An 18,415-nucleotide genomic window follows, 5' to 3' on the forward strand; every position below is an offset into this window, starting at 1 on the left:
TCACTGGTCAACAGTTGCATGGCATCCTTTCACTCTAACTGGCGGAGATAATGCCATTTTGAACAAGTTATATCAGTCATACATTTATATGCTTTTACTTAGATCGCAGTTTATGAAACCTGAAGCATGAATATTTATACACTGCTCTTTTCCTAAAACTGCTAATATAACCCTGGCCACTGTCAGTGGTGCTTTGCCTTTCACCACGGCGTCTCTCGTCTAACTGGCCTTGATAAAATTATTGCATCCCATGAGGAGAAGAGGAAGCTTAATAACAAACTTAACATCCCTACGACACGTGCAGCAGTGCTTTTATATTTGTCATTGTAGAAGAGGCTCTGTAGGCCAGGGATGAGAAGCATGAAATAAAGACAGGTTTCAGAGTAGCAGCCGTGTTAGTCTGTATCCGCAAAAAGAAAAGGAGTACTTGTGGCACCTTAGAGACGAACCAATTTATTTGAGCACAAGCTTTCGTGAGCTGCAGCTCACTTCATCGGATGCATTCAGTGCTCCTTTTCATTTTATGAAATAGAGAGGGCAAAGGGGGACCAGTTGCAGTAAAAGTACTGTTCTCCGCCCCCACTGCCACTATCACCACCACCCAGGAATAAACAAAGCAATCAATACTGCACTTGGTTAATCGTGAGGCACTGACAGCGACAGAGCTGGGAAAGATAATCCACCAGGACTGACCAGCTGTTTCTAGTTCAGGGCCTCAAGATAGTGAAGACAAGATGCACAAGTGGCAAGTACACAAAAGTCATGATCAAGAAGCAGTTGTAGCATTTGCCTCTTTCATGTACAGAAACAGACTCGCGCAGTTCTCATTCAAAATATCAATGTTATTAGAGCTGTGAGTCAGTTAAAGGAAAAATCAGTGACCATCTGTGTGAGCAGCTAGCAAATTCTTGGACACCTACAATAACCAAGGTCTCCTTTCCTCTCAGCTAGCAAACTCTGAAAATAAAATAGCAATCATCTGTATTGTAATGATGATATGACATAGGAGTTCTGGTCAGAGGGTTTGGACTTCGTTTCCTTGACCTAGTCACCTGACCTGGATCAGGTTACCAAGATTAATATTAACACCCTTGCAGTGTCTGTTGTTGCCTCAGCTAAGGGAATAGAGGAGCAGGGAATCCACCAAGGGCTGCTGCACAAATTCTCTGATCCCTCCAAATGATCAGTGCCTTCTACTTGCAAAGCAGCTGCAGGTCCTCTCCTCCATTTTTGTTCTGGGAGGTATTCTTTGGAAGCTGATTTTCCTAAGGATTTGTTGTCCCAGAGCACAACCAGAATATGTGGCCATATGGGGCTGTTGCATCCTTTACAACCATATAAATGAGGGTCAAAGCAATTATTATAACAAGCCATATTTTTTATAATTTAATTTATTTGTACTGGGCCACTTCCTCAAGGCCTAGGCCCCATTGTGCTAGGTGTTGTACAGATACATAACAAAAATACATTTCCTGTCCACAAGAGTTTATACAGTCAAAGTCTGAGGTTGGAGGTAACGGGTGGATATGGTGAACAAATAGTACAGACACAAGGTAGTGAGTAGAGGTGACCAAGAAAGTTTTTTCTGGGCTTAAATCCAAAGTTTACACAAACACAGAAACTCACAGAGGTATGGAGTTATGTCAGGTACAACTGCCTTATCCTGGCCATAGAACAACTCCCAAAATCTGATGATAAACATAGCTGACAGCCTGAACACCAGAGTATTGTGTTAGCAAACTGTGTGAGAGAGAGGGAGATTTAACTAATATGCTGCAATCACCTATCTGTCAGAGGGGTCATAAGGGACATGTGATAATGGAACAGAATGGTCTAGGGATCTTATTAACTCTGGCCCCGGTGTGCACCGCTGTCACCCTGGAGCCTGAACCCCTCCTGCATACCGCCCCCAACTCCCTGCCCTAAGCCCCTTGCCGCACCCTACACCCCTCCTGCACCCCAACTCCCTGCCCTGAGCCCCCTGTTGCACCCAGCACCCCTCCTGCACCTCAACCCCCTGACCTGAGCTCCCTCCCGCAGTCAGCACCCCTGCCCTGAGCCCCCTCCTGCACTCCGCACCCCTCCTGCACCCCAACCCCCTCCCCTGAGCCCCCTCCTAAACCCTGCACCCCTCCTCTGCCCCAGTCCCTTGCCCTGAGCCTGTTCCTGCACACTGCACCCCCTCCCACACCCCGCACTCCCTCCCGCACCCCAGCCCCCTGCCCCAGCCCTGCATACAATTTCCCCACCCAGATATGGTCCTCGGCCCAAAAAATTTGCCCACCTCTGGTATAATTAGATCAAGCACAACAACTGAGACTGTTCAACCTTATGGTTCAACAAATTCTCCTGGTCTGTAGTTGCTGCCATCTGGTGGCTAGTTTCATACACTAGATTTTTTTTTTCTAAAGTGATACAGTACCTGACAAATGCTTTGATTTCTTTAACTATTCCGTAATAGCAATTAATTTTATGAATACACATCTGTCACCGTGGTATCAAATATTGAGGATTGGTAGAGGACATGGGACATCACACTGTTAGTGAAGTAGTCACAAAGCCTGTGCATAATGTGAACCTGTAGATCTTATTGTGACATCCAGGTTCTTGCAATGCAAAAGGTGGAAAGACAATGTTGACTGTTGCTCCTTCTTGCATACAAATGGTACCTATCCCTGCTACTATGTTGTCGGGAATAAATCATTTCACGTATTTCACACAGGTGCATCTTTAGGAATAATTCCTTAATTTTGCACATTTCTGGCTCAGTGATAGTTTCCATGGTAAATGGGACTATCACAGTTCAGGCGACTGCACCTGTATTTCCCCTCATGGTCCAAGAAGGGCAACCACTCTAGGCCACAGGTTCCTCAGCCATCACCTCTCTTGGGTGGAGAGCTCCATCTCCTGACTGGGGTTTCCCCAGGCTGAACAGTTCCTTGACTGCAGTGTGGGTTCCCCAACAATTCAGACTGCCTTAGCAGGCCGGCTTTGCTTTCTCCTTGGAAGCTATAAACAGCATAATTGCCCACGGGTATAAGTGATTGCCACCCTCACTTGTGTGCTGCCTCCAGAGCTGGGCTCTGAAGGCAGCAGCTGCGAACTTTCATGCAGCTGGCGAAGGCTGCTGGAGGTGGGTCTGATCTCCCCAGTGCTGCTGGGAGTGCCCCTAGCTGCTAGTCATGGCCAGTGGTGGATTAACGCATGTGTGCATGGGGCCTATGCCTAGGGCCCCAGCCAATTTGAAAAATGGGTACCCTGAGCCCAGGCAGGACCTGCAGGGGGTGGAAGCCCGAGTTCGGGCAGGAGCTGTGGAGGGTGGAAGCCTTTGCAGGAGGCACAGAGTGGGGGTGCAGCAGCCCCAAGCCCAGGCAGGAACTGCAGGGGTGGCAGCCTCCAGTCCAGATCCCTCTATCCTGGACAGGAGCCATTGGGGGTGGGGAGGACAACCCCCAGCTTGGGTGAAAGCAGCAGCTCTGAGCCCAGGCGTCCAAGCCCTGGCAGGAGCCATTGGAAGGAAGCCTGGAGCCCAGCTCTGGGGCTGCTGCAGTGCAGATGTGAGGGTGTACCGCCCTCACTTCTGCGCTGCCTGTGGAGGTGGGTCTGATCTCCCCCCATAACAGCCGTGCAGGGGAAGGACAAGTCCTGTCCTTCCCTAGCCAGCTGAACGAGCAGATTTCGGGGAGATCAGATTTCATGGGGAAGGACTTACTTCATGGTCTGTCACACGTTTTTTGTGGAGGTGAAATTGATAAGGCCCTGTTCACAGCAGCTGCTAGCTCAGAATGAGCACACTTGTGAATTGTTCATTCTTTTATATGGTTTGGGACTTTGATCTTGTCCTCGTGTAACAGGTGATCAGCAGACAAAGATCCTCTCCTCAGGGCACAGCTTCAAAACCCTAAGTTCTTGAGTAACTGGAGAGGATACATTGGAATACACCTCCCCCTTGAGATTGCCTGGGGAACCCTCCTAACTTTTTCTCCCTGTGGCAGACTGATAAGGGCTAGCACTTGAGTCAGCACTCTAGTCACTATTAGTGTAATTAGCTTTCCCTGGAGAAGGCCTAACTGGACAGAGGCAAACCCCTTACAAGGCCAGATTAGGGCTGATGAGTCAATGAGGTAACAGGGAAGCTATATAAAGGGGAGGGGGAGCAGAAAAACAAGAGGAGGTGAGCTTGACAAAGGAGGTCCTCTGAGTAAAGACACTTTACCCTGCCCCCTTTTGTTTTGGAGAAGGGGTTAGAAAGTTGAGATACAGAGGGTAAAGGTGTAGAGACAGTGCTCTGTATTGGTGGAGGGAATAATACTCAACACAGGGATGTTTACAGGCAAGAAGGTCTTAGTGTGGTCTCTAAAAAGAAAAGGAGTACTTGTGGCACCTTAGAGACTAACCAATTTATTTGAGCATAAGCTTTCGTGAGCTACAGCTCACTTCATCGGATGGACGCTGCCCTGTCATAGTCCCATAAGTTTGTTCCTGTCTGGCATATTGTTTCAAATAGCCCTTTGATGCTCAACACTTCACAGGGTTTACACTGGTCATGTCTCACCACTATAGAAGTTATATACAATTCCACAATAATACATAAACTTTGCATTTGGAATACAATGGACTCCAAAGCTATTTACATTTAATTCAATAAGATCTCCCAAAGATATTGCAGGACATTGTCAGATCCATCACAGGGACATCATTCTGTGCTACATTATTAGCAAATGAGAATGAAAGCACGCACTATTGTTGATAGACCTAATAGGACTTAGCTCCCCACTCTGGCCTTTTTGCTTATGTTCGACTTCCTGGAACACTCCAAGAGTCAACACAGTCTCGAGCCAGCTCTCTTCAGGAATTTGTAACTGCTGCTGTAAATTAGATCAGAAATAAGCCTGAAGGTTTAAATGTGGCAGGCATTTGTAGATCTACTGGAGCTTCTGAAATAGAATCAAAGTTGCAGAAGTGGCCCACTAAATATAATTCAGAAATGAGAATTATCTCACAGCAAACTACTTGCACAGGAATAGAGAGCTGCAGAGAATGATAGCAAAACTGAGTGTTGGGAATTTATTTTATGTAGAGATCCTTGTAAACAGTGTTTCCAGGCTACTAGTGACATGAATGATAAATAGAACCTGTCAGCGCAGGCACTTAGCCAGCATTGGCCTGACATTGATCTCAGCAGCAGTCTCAATACAATTGCCGGAGATTAGCTAGCAGCTGTAGCGGATATGCATTGCTTTACCTTTGAACTAGTCAACTGCAGGGCTGCCTCTCTTTTTATTACCCCCTATTGTTAAATGAGAAAGCAATTCAATATTCACACACAGGCATAGATCCCATAAAACACAGGGTTGCAGCCACAAAGATGAACATATCAATGCACAAAATACATACAGTACCATACAATACAAACAGATAGTAAATTCCAACATAGGTACTTTTCGTAGGCAGGCCGATGCTTCCACATTCATGGGCAGACTGCTTTAACAAACAGTCATCCTATCAATTGGAAGGTCATCTTGCACTTCCAGAATTGCGGCACACAATATACATAATAAGGAGGGCTCTATGTGAGGTAGACTATACAAGGAGGTATGGCTCAACATGCACATCCTAATGACAGTGCACTATCCTGAGATGCATCAGTATAGGCTACCGCTGCCAGATGAATTACATAGACACTGAAAAGATCAACCATTACCCAATGTGTTGTCTACACTGAAGGCAGTGATGAACTGATTCCTGTATCTGTTATTAGTTTCCATTAAACAACTGCCCAGAGTGCTGAGCAATGCATGCCAGAACAGAAGATGGTAAGTAACCCTCTTTGAAAGAGAACTAGGTGCAATCACTTAGAGCCTGCCCTTCTCTGCTGGATCGTGGCCACATGACACTGACTGTCTTTCAATGTAAGGAAAGTAAGGGTCAAGAAGACTGTAGCTGCATGGGTACAAGGATTGGATTGGATACAAGGATTATAACCTTTACCCCACCTTGTGCACTCAGATTGGGCCATCTGTACTTTGTCCCTAATAATAATTTAAGCCTTACAAACATCCCTGTGAGGTGGGAAAGCATTGTTATCCCATATGACAGAGGCACAGAGAGGGTGATTGGCATTAGTGTATACAGAAGACCATAGAAGAGCCAGAAATAGACCACGTATTTCCTTAATTGCTGCCCCACAGTAAAAAATTGCTGTCAAAAGTGTGGTCTGAAGGACTGAAAAATATACCAAATAGATCAGTTTCAGTAAGTGGCAGTAGCAGTTCGCATATTAGGAAAAATACAAACACACAGGGACACACATGTGTACACATGTCAAGCAACTGTGCGTGCAAACAGGTACAATTACCTGCTTTGTGTGCGTAAAAGAAAGTGCCACAAGAATGTACATTTTTTTTAATTCCATTTATAACTGGGCCTCAACTTCATGAAAATGCACCCTTAATATAACAATGTAGTATGTATGCAAAGTGGGTTCTGCGCTCCCCTTACTGGATGATCCATTCAGAGGATAAAAACCTGTTATTTGTTCCAGCTAATGGAGATACTCCTTTTCTATCAAGAGGTAGAGATCTGTGCTTTGATGCCAAGCCATGGTGGTTTCATCCCAGCTGGTAGTCCCTGCTGAGGATTATGACATTACACTTGCAAATTTAGAGTAGAACAGTTGTGTTAACAATCTTTTAAGTTTGTGGCTTTTTTTTAAACTTGGTAAAATAATCGCCTGAAAATAAATCTCCTGCCTTTCCAAACCCACAGGCTTGTAAGAATGTGGATGAAACACTCAGGCAATTTTTTTTTTTAATTATAGTAAAAAGTGTGACCTAATTTTAATTCCTACTTAAACACACAACGACTCCAACTTCCAAGTAGAAACTTAATTCTAGTTTTAACATTACCCCTAGGTATAAGTCCAGTTTAATGAGTAAGTGAATTAAAATGCCCAACACACTGTGGAATTAAGCAATGAATAATACTGCTAACTCCTATGCCATTAGTACCATAAAACTACAGTTAAATTAATAACTGAACCCCAATTCCTACATTATATAGGCTAATTAGTTCATATAAGGGGTAGCTTCCATCAAGGGTCTAATCCTCTGCCCATTGGAGTCAATGATTCGTAGATTCACAGATGTCAAGGCCAGAGGGGACAATTATATGATCATTTAGAGTGACCTCCTGTATAACATAGACCAAAGAATTTCACCCAATGGCAAAATGACAAAATTCCCATTAACATCAGAGGTACAGAATCAGGCCCTAAATGTGCATGTAGGTCAGTTGGTAGCACTGATGGGCCCACATTACAGAAGAGGATTTAGGTTCATAGTCATGTTGGTGTGGTGAGGCAGGATGGGATATTTTCAAGTATGGTCCTACAAGATGCTCAGTACTTCCTGGGAAGGGTTAAGTGCCCTCAGCTCTGGAGCCAGGTCCTTTGAGAGATGGCATTCCTTCAGTTAGACAAAGTTAGACAAAGCTGTTAGGGGTATAGAACGGCTGCCAGATGAGGAGAGATTAATAAGACTGGGACTTTTCAGCTTGAAAAAAAGACGACTAATGGGGGATAAGACTGAGGTCTATAAAATCATGACTGGTGTGAAGAAAGTGAAAAAGGAAGTGTTATTTATGCCTTCTCATAACACAAGTGTGACGTTGCACTCTATATGACTTTATAAAAATATGCTAATGAGCATGAATATAATGTAACTGGGGTATGCTTCATGCAGAAGGTCTCTTGTAAGGTATCATTACAAAGCTTATAATCTACTGAATGTGTTCATCCTATTTGTATGAATGTATTATTCTTGTATCTGAAACTAGAAATATAAAATATAACTCTGAGGGCCTATTTTAATTATGCAAAGTGTGGGCCATTAATGGTGGTTTGGAATCTTGATGGCTCCCATTAACCAGGACAATTGACTGTAGGTAACTCTGTTTACTTGTGAGTCTTCCTGTATACCTGTGTGCTGGCAAGTGGGTAATGAAGTCTTACATGTCACCTGAACTGGAATCTATCTTTAACCTGGTGTTTTTCCATTGAGAAGGAGGGGAGAGATCCCAGAGAGGGACAAAGGATTCCTGCCTTATGCAAAAGATATATAAGTGGGTGGAACAGAACAAAGGGGCAGCCATCATGAGAAATCCCCTAGCTACCACCTGAGCTGGAACAAGGGCTGTACCAGGGGAAAGGATTGTGCCCAGACTAGGAAGGCATCCAGTCTGTGAAAGAAACTTATTGAAACATCTCTGAAGGTGAGATTTTATCTGTATTCAGTTTTATTACTGTACTAGACTTAGATTTGCATGTTTTATTTTATTTTACTTGGTAATTCACTTTGTTCTGTCTGTTACTACATGGAACCACTTAAATCCCACTTTCTGTATTTAATAAAATCACTTTTTACTTATTAATTAACCCAGAGTATGTATTAATACCTGGGAGGGGCAAACAGCTGTGCATATCTCTATCAGTGTTTTAGAGGGCGAACAATTTATGAGTTTACCCTGTATAAGGTTTATACACCATCCATTAGGAGTTGGGCATCTGAGTGTTAAAGACAGGAACATTTCTTAAATTGCTTTCAGTTAAGTCTGCAACTTTGGGGCACATGGTTCAGACCCTGGGTCTGGGTTGGAGTAGACTGGCTTGTCTGGCTCAGCAAAACAGGGTGCTGGAGTCCCAAGCTGGCAGGGAAAGCAGGAGCAGAAATAGTTTTGGCACGTCAGTTGACAATCCCAAGGGGATTTTTGTGATTGAACCCATCACAAGAACTAGAGGTCACCGAATGAAATTAATAGGCAGCAGGTTTAAAACAAACAAAAGGAAGTATTTTTTCACACAATGCACAGTCAGCCTGTGGAACTCCTTGCCAGAGAATGTTGTGAAGGCCAAAACTATAACAGGGTTCAAAAAAGAACTAGATAAGTTTATGGAAGATAGGTCCATCAATGATTATTAGCCAGGATGGACAGAGATGGTGTCCCTAGCCTCTGTTTGCTAGAAGCTGGGAATGGGCAACAGGGGATGGATCACTTGGTGATTACCTGTTCTGTTCATTCCCTCTGGGGCACCTGGCATTGGCGACTCTCGGAATACAGGATACTGGGCTAGATGAACCTTTGGTATGACCCAGTATGGCCATTCTTATGTTCTTATGTTCAACTAAGATTACTCCTGCCCATTAATATTCTGTTGGTAGCTTTACAGATATTTCAGATGCCTAGAATATAAAATACAAGTTTTTAAGGTAAGTCAAATTTTGGCCTACAAACATAATGTTAGGTTTCAGAGTAACAGCCGTGTTAGTCTGTATTCGCAAAAAGAAAAGGAGTACTTGTGGCGCCTTAGAGACTAATTGAAATCAAGTGCTTCAGTACATTGTTGTAATATGGAATCTTTGCTTAATTTGACTGTATTTTCTTTATGGGCAAAAATATCCTTTTGGCACACATTTCAGAATCATTATCTAATGAGACCATCTTACCAAACAACTTCATTGAAGTTCATGAGATCCAGGGGTTGAGAAGGGATATTCAAGGGTGTTGGGGGAGATGGTGAGGGGGTTTGTGTGTGGGAGAGAGGGAGAGAGAGAGAGGAGGGTGATGGTTGAAGGATAGGTATAGCACATTATAGACTTTACCAGTACACACACCTATAAAGATAGGTATGTCAAGAGCACCTCACAGGCACTGATGTTGAAGGTAGCTGTTAGATCTAAAAATCATCATGGACACTTGGTCTTCCTGTCACAAAGAGCAGATATCCAGCATTAAGATACGCTGAGTTCCTGTGCCATTCCCAGGTTTAAAAGCTGCATGTTCTCTATGATCTGTGAAAGGAAGATCAGTGACTATGGATGCTAATTAATGAGATTCCTGATGTCAAGAATTGGTTCCTGGAGTAAAAGCCTAATAGTCATGTCTTAAGAGATGCTTAAGTTCACTGGCTCAGCACCTCTGTCTTGCCACAGTGATGGCTAAACACATGCTTCAGTGTAGTTTATATTGGGCTATAGCCTTCTGTGATGTCATTAGATCACCTCCATCTTGCTAGTTTTATGCGTAACTCCAGAGTTCTAAGAGGCTAATGGCTCAGTACCTCTAGCATGATTATCTGATGTCCAAGCTCAGACCTCTGGTAGGGTTACCAGCTTAGGACCTCAAGCTTGCTGAGTTGACATATATGTTAACCATAATGCTGATCACAACTAATTTATATATTTGATGATTATATGTTTGTGTTTTAGGCATGTGAATGCAGGCTGCCTTAGCTGTTTCTAACAATAATCACTTGAATTAGTAGGCACTGTCTCATGTGACAAGTGTCAAACTGTCTGGAGTAGCTCATGAACATGAGTGCCAACCTCAGGGCAGACTGTCAAGAAGCAGGGCACAAATTCCAAACTGGTTGTGAGTTCTGTACTTAGATTTCACCAACAAAGGTCAGCTCCCAGACTGCTGAGCTGGGCATCACAACATGGGGAGTAGATGGCCAGCCCTCTGTGAAGAAAGAGGTGGTTAGGGACTATTTAGAAAAGCTGGACGTGCACAAGTCCATGGGGCCGGACGAGTTGCATCCGAGAGTGCTAAAGGAATTGGCGGCTGTGATTGCAGAACCATTGGCCATTATCTTTGAAAACTCGTGGCGAACGGGGGAAGTCCCAGATGACTGGAAAAAGGCTAATGTAGTGCCAATCTTTAAAAAAGGGAAGAAGGAGGATCCTGGGAACTACAGGCCAGTCAGCCTCACTTCAGTCCCTGGAAAAATCATGGAGCAGGTCCTCAAAGAATCAATCCTGAAGCACTTCCATGAGAGGAAAGTGATCAGGAACAGTCAGCATGGATTCACCAAGGGAAGGTCATGCCTGACTAATCTAATCACCTTCTATGATGAGATTACTGGTTCTGTGGATGAAGGGAAAGCAGTGGATGTATTGTTTCTTGACTTCAGCAAAGCTTTTGACACGGTCTCCCACAGTATTCTTGTCAGCAAGTTAAAGAAGTATGGGCTGGATGAATGCACTATAAGGTGGGTAGAAAGTTGGCTAGATTGTCGGGCTCAACGGGTAGTGATCAATGGCTCCATGTCTAGTTGGCAGCCGGTGTCAAGTGGAGTGCCCCAGCGGTCGGTCCTGGGGCCGGTTTTGTTCAATATCTTCATAAATGATCTGGAGGATGGTGTGGATTGCACTCTCAGCAAATTTGCGGATGATACTAAACTAGGAGGAGTGGTAGATACGCTGGAGGGCAGGGATAGGATACAGAGGGACCTAGACAAATTGTAGGATTGGGCCAAAAGAAATCTGATGAGGTTCAATAAGGATAAGTGCAGGGTCCTGCACTTAGGACGGAAGAACCCAATGCACAGCTACAGACTAGGGACCGAATAGCTAAGCAGCAGTTCTGCGGAAAAGGACCTAGGGGTGACAGTGGATGAGAAGCTGGATATGAGTCAGCAGTATGCCCTTGTTGCCAAGAAAGCCAGTGGCATTTTGGGATGTATAAGTAGGGGCATAGCAAGCAGATCGAGGGACGTGATCGTTCCCCTCTGTTCGACATTGGTGAGGCCTCATCTGGAGTACTGTGTCCAGTTTTGGGCCCCACACTACAAGAAGGATGTGGATAAATTGGAGAGAGTCCAGCGAAGGACAACAAAAATGATTAGGGATCTGGAACACATGGCTTATGAGGAGAGGCTGAGGGAACTGGGATTGTTTAGTCTGCAGAAGAGAAGAATGAGGGGGGATTTGATAGCTGCTTTCAACTACCTGAGAGGTGGTTCCAGAGAGGATGGTTCTAGACTATTCTCAGTGGTAGAAGAGGACAGGACAAGGAGTAATGGTCTCAAGTTGCAGTGGGGGAGGTTTAGGTTGGATATTAGGAAAAACTTTTTCACTAAGAGGGTGGTGAAACACTGGAATGCGTTACCTAGGGAGGTGGTAGAATCTCCTTCCTTAGAAGTTTTTAAGGTCAGGCTTGACAAAGCCCTGGCTGGGATGATTTAATTGGGGATTGGTCCTGCTTTGAGCAGGGGGTTGGACTAGATGACCTCCTGAGGTCCCTTCCAACCCTGATATTCTATGATTCTATGATTCTGTGGTAAGTAACAAGTATGAACTCCTTGTGGTTAGTCTGCTATAGTGCTTGGAGTCACAGACAGTCCCCTTGGGTCTCGAGTTTATCTTGCCACGCAGGCAAACCTGCCTTTATGATAGATGGTCCCTTTCACCAAAAATCACAACAATATTCAGGTTACTTCCAGTCCCAAAGGATCAGTCACTTATCCCAGGTCAATTGCACCTTAGACCTCACACCAAAGATGCTTGTAGCCAATCCTATAATAAACTAACTAATGATTTATTAACGAAGAAGAAGAAATTAGAGTTATTTACAATGTTAAAGCAGGTAAACATATACACACAAATGAATTAGTCTTAGGTTCTAAAAGGAATTAGAAATTGCTCCAATATGCAAGCTTTCTATGTCCTTTGAAGCTAACCCATGCCAAGCAGCTTGGGGATTACTACTTATGCTTACAGAGTAGCAGCCATGTTAGTCTGTATTCACAAAAAGAAAAGGAGTACTTGTGGCACCTTAGAGACTAACAAATTTATTTGAGCATAAGCTTTCGTGAGCTACAGCTCACTTCATATTCTGATGAAGTGAGCTGTAGCTCACGAAAGCTTATGCTCAAATAAATTTGTTAGTCTCTAAGGTGCCACAAGTACTCCTTTTCTTTTTACTTATGCTAACAAATACTGCCCTATCCAAATTCCAAGCAGCATAGTGACCCATTTTCTTCTGGTCAGGGATTTTTTATTCCCTTTCTCCAGAGTTCACATTGTGATGGGACAAGTGTTTGCAGCCACCTCTTCTTCATGGGTCTTGGGGGGGCAAGCAACAAAGTCTTTGTCCTGTGGTGTTTCACAATGGCTCATTTGGGTTCAAGGACCCTTTGGTGTGCAAGACCAGCCCTTTACATTATTTCATTCTTCTTTCCTGGTTGGTGAGTTACGCAGTTACAGAAGTTTACAATGCAAACACTCAATATAACTTTATATCATGGGGGTCCAGGTGTTATAGGTGAGATCAATACATGCCGCATCCTATGAGCATTTTATCAAGTCTAAATACTAAACACATTCTTATAAAGGTAACATCTATTTTAACAATGCTAACACGCAGGTGAGCCAGGCTGGTTTCTGGCTATGCATATGTCAGTGTTCAGTGAGGCTTAGGGGCCTTGGCTTGAGCTGGCATCTGATCTGCTAGCGTCACAACTAGTATTGACCTTTTAAAATCCTGACTGATGTTAGGTGTCTGGGGCCAGGGAATAAAGATTAATTTCTTGCATGTCACACTTACATTAAACCTATGATTGCCTTGATTTTTTAGTGTTCGTGGGATTTACACTTGAGCAACCTGAACACTACACAAAACAAAGATTTGGATTGGGAGAAGGAGTGATACATTGTTATAAAAGTTAGAAATTGCTGACTGCAGGGAGGCATGAATCCTGCTTCCTGCCTTTTGTCTAACTTTTCTTTAGGTGATTTAATACCTTCACTTTTCAGCAGTCTCTAGTGTAAGTAGCAGAGACATGCATGAGAATTCTTCCTGTGCTGTGTCAGTAAAAAACTGTCTTTTGACTAAAAAAAGAGAGAGAGAGATCATGCAATTTTCATAAGGAGCGGCAACCATATCTGCACATTGCATATTTTAACAGGTATTCTGCAAACCCCTGGATCCAGATGAACACCTTGATTTTCAGTTAAATATTCCATCTTCCTCATATGAGTTGCATACCTGTATCAACGCAACACATTTTACAGTAACTCCTCACTTAACGTTGTAGTTATGTTCCTGAAAAATGCTACTTTAAGCAAAACGATGTTAAGCAAATCCAATTTCCCCATAAAAATTAATGTAAATTGGGGGGGGGGAGAGTTAGGTTCCAGGGAAACTTTTTTCGCCAGACGAAAGACATTAGAGAGACAGAGAGAGAGAGAATAAGTTTTAAACAAATAATTTAATACTGTACACAGCAATGATGATTGTGAAACTTGGTTGAGGTGGTGGAGTCAGAGGGTGGAAGAGAGTAGGATATTTCCCAGGGAATGCCTCACTGCTAAATGATGAACTAGCACTCGGCTGAGCCCTCAAGGGTTAACACGTTGTTAATGTAGCCTCACACTCTACAAGGCAGCATGAATGGAGGGAGGAGTCACAATAGACACATGACAGTGGCTGCAAACATTCCCTGCAGAAACTGAACCCATGCTGATGAACCCACCGTATCCCACTGGAGTGCACCACTCCCTCCACCTTCCAAAGTGCCAGGGGGTGTAAGACAGAGACACACACTGTGTGTGTGTGTCTGAGAGAGAGAGACGCATTGCCCCTTTAAGTACGCTGACCGCACTCTAAGTATATTGCCTTTTTAAGTAGATCAACAAGTAGGGACAGCAGCTGTTGCTAGCGAGCTCCCTCCATCCTGAGCCATGTCATGTCCCCCCCTGCTCTGTGGAGATGGGGTACAGGAGCAGGGGGCAGGAGCAGGGGGAGAGGGACACCCTGACATCAGCATTCCTCTTCCCCCCCATTCCCTGCACAGCAAGCAGGAGGCTCCTGGGAGCAGCTCCAAGGCAGAGGACAGGAGCAGCACACAGCAGGGGCGGAGGGACATCTGAATTGCCCCGCAGTTGATAGCCTGCTGGGCGATTCCCGCACAGGGAACTTAGGGGAGCTGATTGGGGGCTGCCGGCCTACCTTGGTTCCAAGCCCCCACCAGCTAGCTCCAACGGGCTGCTCTTCCTACAAGCAGTGGACAAAGCAGGTGGCTGCCAAACAGTGTTATAAGGGAGCATTGTGCAGCTTTAAACAAGCATGTTCTCTAATAGATCAGTGACGTAACAATGAAACAATGTTAACCAGGACGATGTGAAGTGAGGAGTTACTTTATCATTAAAATAGAGCATACATGAGCTGATTTAGTGTCTGATCCACTTCCTTTGGTAGCTGATGGAAGGACCTCAATCAACTTCAACAGGAGTTGTATTGGACCCTTAAACAAACAGGACTTCAGCCATTTTCTCCAAGTTACTGAAGAAATTTCAACTAATCCTGGAAGGAAAGTCTGTTCAAGAGCTAGGAAATGTAGACTGAAAGTTAGTAAAGAATGTTTGAGATTGTAAACTAGAGAAACAGGAGACTGATCAGGGTTCTCTCTCATTAATTACATGTAGAAGTGACTAGCTGTGAAAAGTTTGGTGTGGGGATAGAATCCAATTTTCCAGGGTGGCATTCAACTGTCCTAAACAGGAGACCATGTGTTCTCTTCCTGCAGTCCCCTGCCTCATTCACTACAAATCTTACAACTTCTAAAATAAATGAGGTAAGGGTCACTTGGGTGAATCATGATTCTTCCACTCTTACACCAAATGCTAGGCTATAGAATCCTGTGTACCAACTGTGCTTACCCCCAACTAGTTTCACTGGACTCAGTACCTCCTAGTCTTGCCTTCGGGTGCTGTGACCAGCAGTGAATACAGTGACCCTAAACAGTCTTCTTAAAGCAAAGTACTGTTTTATCAGAAGGAACAGCAAAGCAGAAGAGAACGGGCTTTAAAAAAACTCAAAAGGCTTACATGCATATCTATCTTGAAATGGAGGCTAATCTTTCTCAAGACATTTCCAACTTCTGGCAGTCTCTTGAGGGAATCAGTTCCCTCCAACCGTCTAGCTCCCTTCTCTCAAGAATGTCTGTCCTTCAAACCTCCTGAGGCTTTTGATTTCCCCTCCCCTCCCCTCACAGAGACTGAGTTTCTCCTCAGGAAAACCTGTCTGACAGGTCCAGCAGGGCCAGCATATAAAAGGAAATGGTTCTGCATTGTCCCTCAAGTGTTTTTTCAGAAAGGGGCCTCTCAGGATTCACCTCCCTCTTCCTAGGTGCTTTTTCTGACTAACCAGCACTGAATTAACTCAATATATGCAGACAGTAAACAGCAATAACTCGGTCAAGATACAATATTCATAAATTATTACTGGCAGCTCTAAATCCATCAGAGGCATTTATTATACTCTATACCTAATGTTTGTTAAAGTTACAGTATGTCCTAGAAGTGTCACTGAGAATTCGTGTAATAAAGGCTTGTGTTCAATGCCAATGTGTTCCCAGCAAGTGATAAACGTTGATAAAAGCTTTGCTTTTATGTAGTGAAATTGCTCTGCCTCTTCTGAATAGAAAATACTCTTTGATCCATCACCACTCTGCTGTCTTTTGGCACTTCTATGTGAGTGCACCCTGGTTTCCCTGATATATCTCCTACATATTGCAATTATCACGCATCATGTTCTAACCAATGTGAAAGAAATGGGAAACAATCGATTGATTACTGATTCAGTTATTTTGTTCCCCACATCCTATAAGTTACTGATGCATATTAACAATCTTGCACTAGTTTAAGTGCATGGTTTTGATTTGTACATGGAATATAATTGCAGGTGTCTTGCTCCTGAGAATTACAAGTGCTCAACCATGCTTACACAAACTTCTGGATGTAATCATCTTGGGAGTACAGCCCATGCCACGCACCTGATTACATAGTGTTTTGATGTATACCCTTGGATCCTTTGTGAACGGCAGTGCTCTCTAGGTTTGAGGGTGAGGCTCCCTCATGTGTGCCTCAGTTTAATGCTGTGGAGGTCACACATAAGCAATTACCTGTCCACTTTTTATTGCTAACAGTCATGACTTTCCAGCCCAGCCTGCTGATGTGTTTCATATTAGCATTAACAACATTAGGAGCTCTGTTCCTACTGGCCCCAAAGGATGCTTAAGAATACAATTTTAAAAGAACACAGTGTTCCCTGTGCTTTCCCAAACAAACACATGCTGTTGAAGGGTACAATGCTAAGTTAAAACAAGTTAAAAGGGTTGCCAGCAAGTAATACATTTTAATCGTCTTTGCTTTTTCCCCCCTTCTTCTTTCTTTTATCATCTTGAAAATGTGGCATGAAATCCTGTCCACATTGAAAGCAATGGTAAAACTCGCATTGACTTCAATGGGCTGGGTTTTCACCTGTGACCTTTTGTCCTTCTTCATCTAGCATAGATAAAATCAACAGGTTTTTCTTATATCAATAAAGTTTTTGACAGCTGGTGTAGCTGACTTACACCAGCTGAAAACCTGGCCCATATACTATGGGAACATATCTTGACACTTTTGTTTATTATATTTGTATTGCAATAGCACCTAAAAGTCCTCAATCAGGAATGAGGTCCCATTGTGCTAGAAACTGCACACGCATATAGTAAGATGAAGGAGGACTTGTGGCACCTTAGAGACTAACCAATTTAGTTGAACATAAGCTTTCGTGAGCTACAGCTCACTTCATCGGATGCATCCAATGAAGTAAGCAGTAGCTCACGGAAGCTTATGCTCAACTAAATTTATTAGTCTCTAAGGTGCCACAAGTCCTCCTTTTCTTTGTGTGGATTCAGACTAACACGGCTGCTACTCTGAAACATAGTAAGATGTAGTCCCAGTTCCAGAGAGCTTACAGACCAAGGTCCCTAAGCTGCAAAGACTTGTGCATGTGCTTAAAGTTAAGCATGTGTAATAGTCTTTGCAGGATTGAGGCCTAAGACAGTAAGCAATATAGGAAGAACAGGGAAGGGATCTAATAAAACTATCTACAATTTTATATGCAAATTATGTTTACAATTTTAAAATAGAATAAAAGTGTAAACTATACCCTACTGCTCTTCAGCCCAATCATAAGTAATTGGTGACTTATATGGGGAAAAGTGGCTATTGAGGAAGGATGATGCTTGTTTGGCTCTCGGAATAATATCTGCAAAAGCAGCACCAAAATACAGGGTCTGATCCTGTGCTTTTTGAAGTCAATATTAGAGTTTTCTTATGGATGTAAGTGGGCCAGGATTGGATCCATTTTTTTGCTTAATGAATTTATTGCTAATCAGGTGCTAAATTAATAAAACTCTGAACAACCTTGATCATTACATCCCAGACAACTTTTTTATCAGATAATATTGATTATAAACTACTGTAGGTCAAACTTTGACTTTGTGAATAATACATTTGATAAGAGTTTTTACTTGGAGATTATGTATCTTAAAGGTACTGTCAAGAATGATAGGAATAAAATTTACACATAACTTTGTCTTGGGTTATGGATGTGAATGCGCATTGTACCTCAAAGAACAGGATTCTTGTAAAGTTACATGCTTTTTTAAGGAACAAGATCATTGAAGAGTGGCTGTGTTTCTAGGGGAGTCCCACAGGAATTGGTTCTTGGCTGGACACTATTTAGTATTCAATGCTGACAAACTTTGCAGATGACATAAAGATTGGGGGATTGGTAAATAATGAAG

This window comes from Lepidochelys olivacea (assembly GCF_965140295.1).
Source record: "Lepidochelys olivacea isolate rLepOli2 genome assembly, chromosome: 5".
NCBI lineage: Eukaryota > Metazoa > Chordata > Testudines > Cheloniidae > Lepidochelys > Lepidochelys olivacea.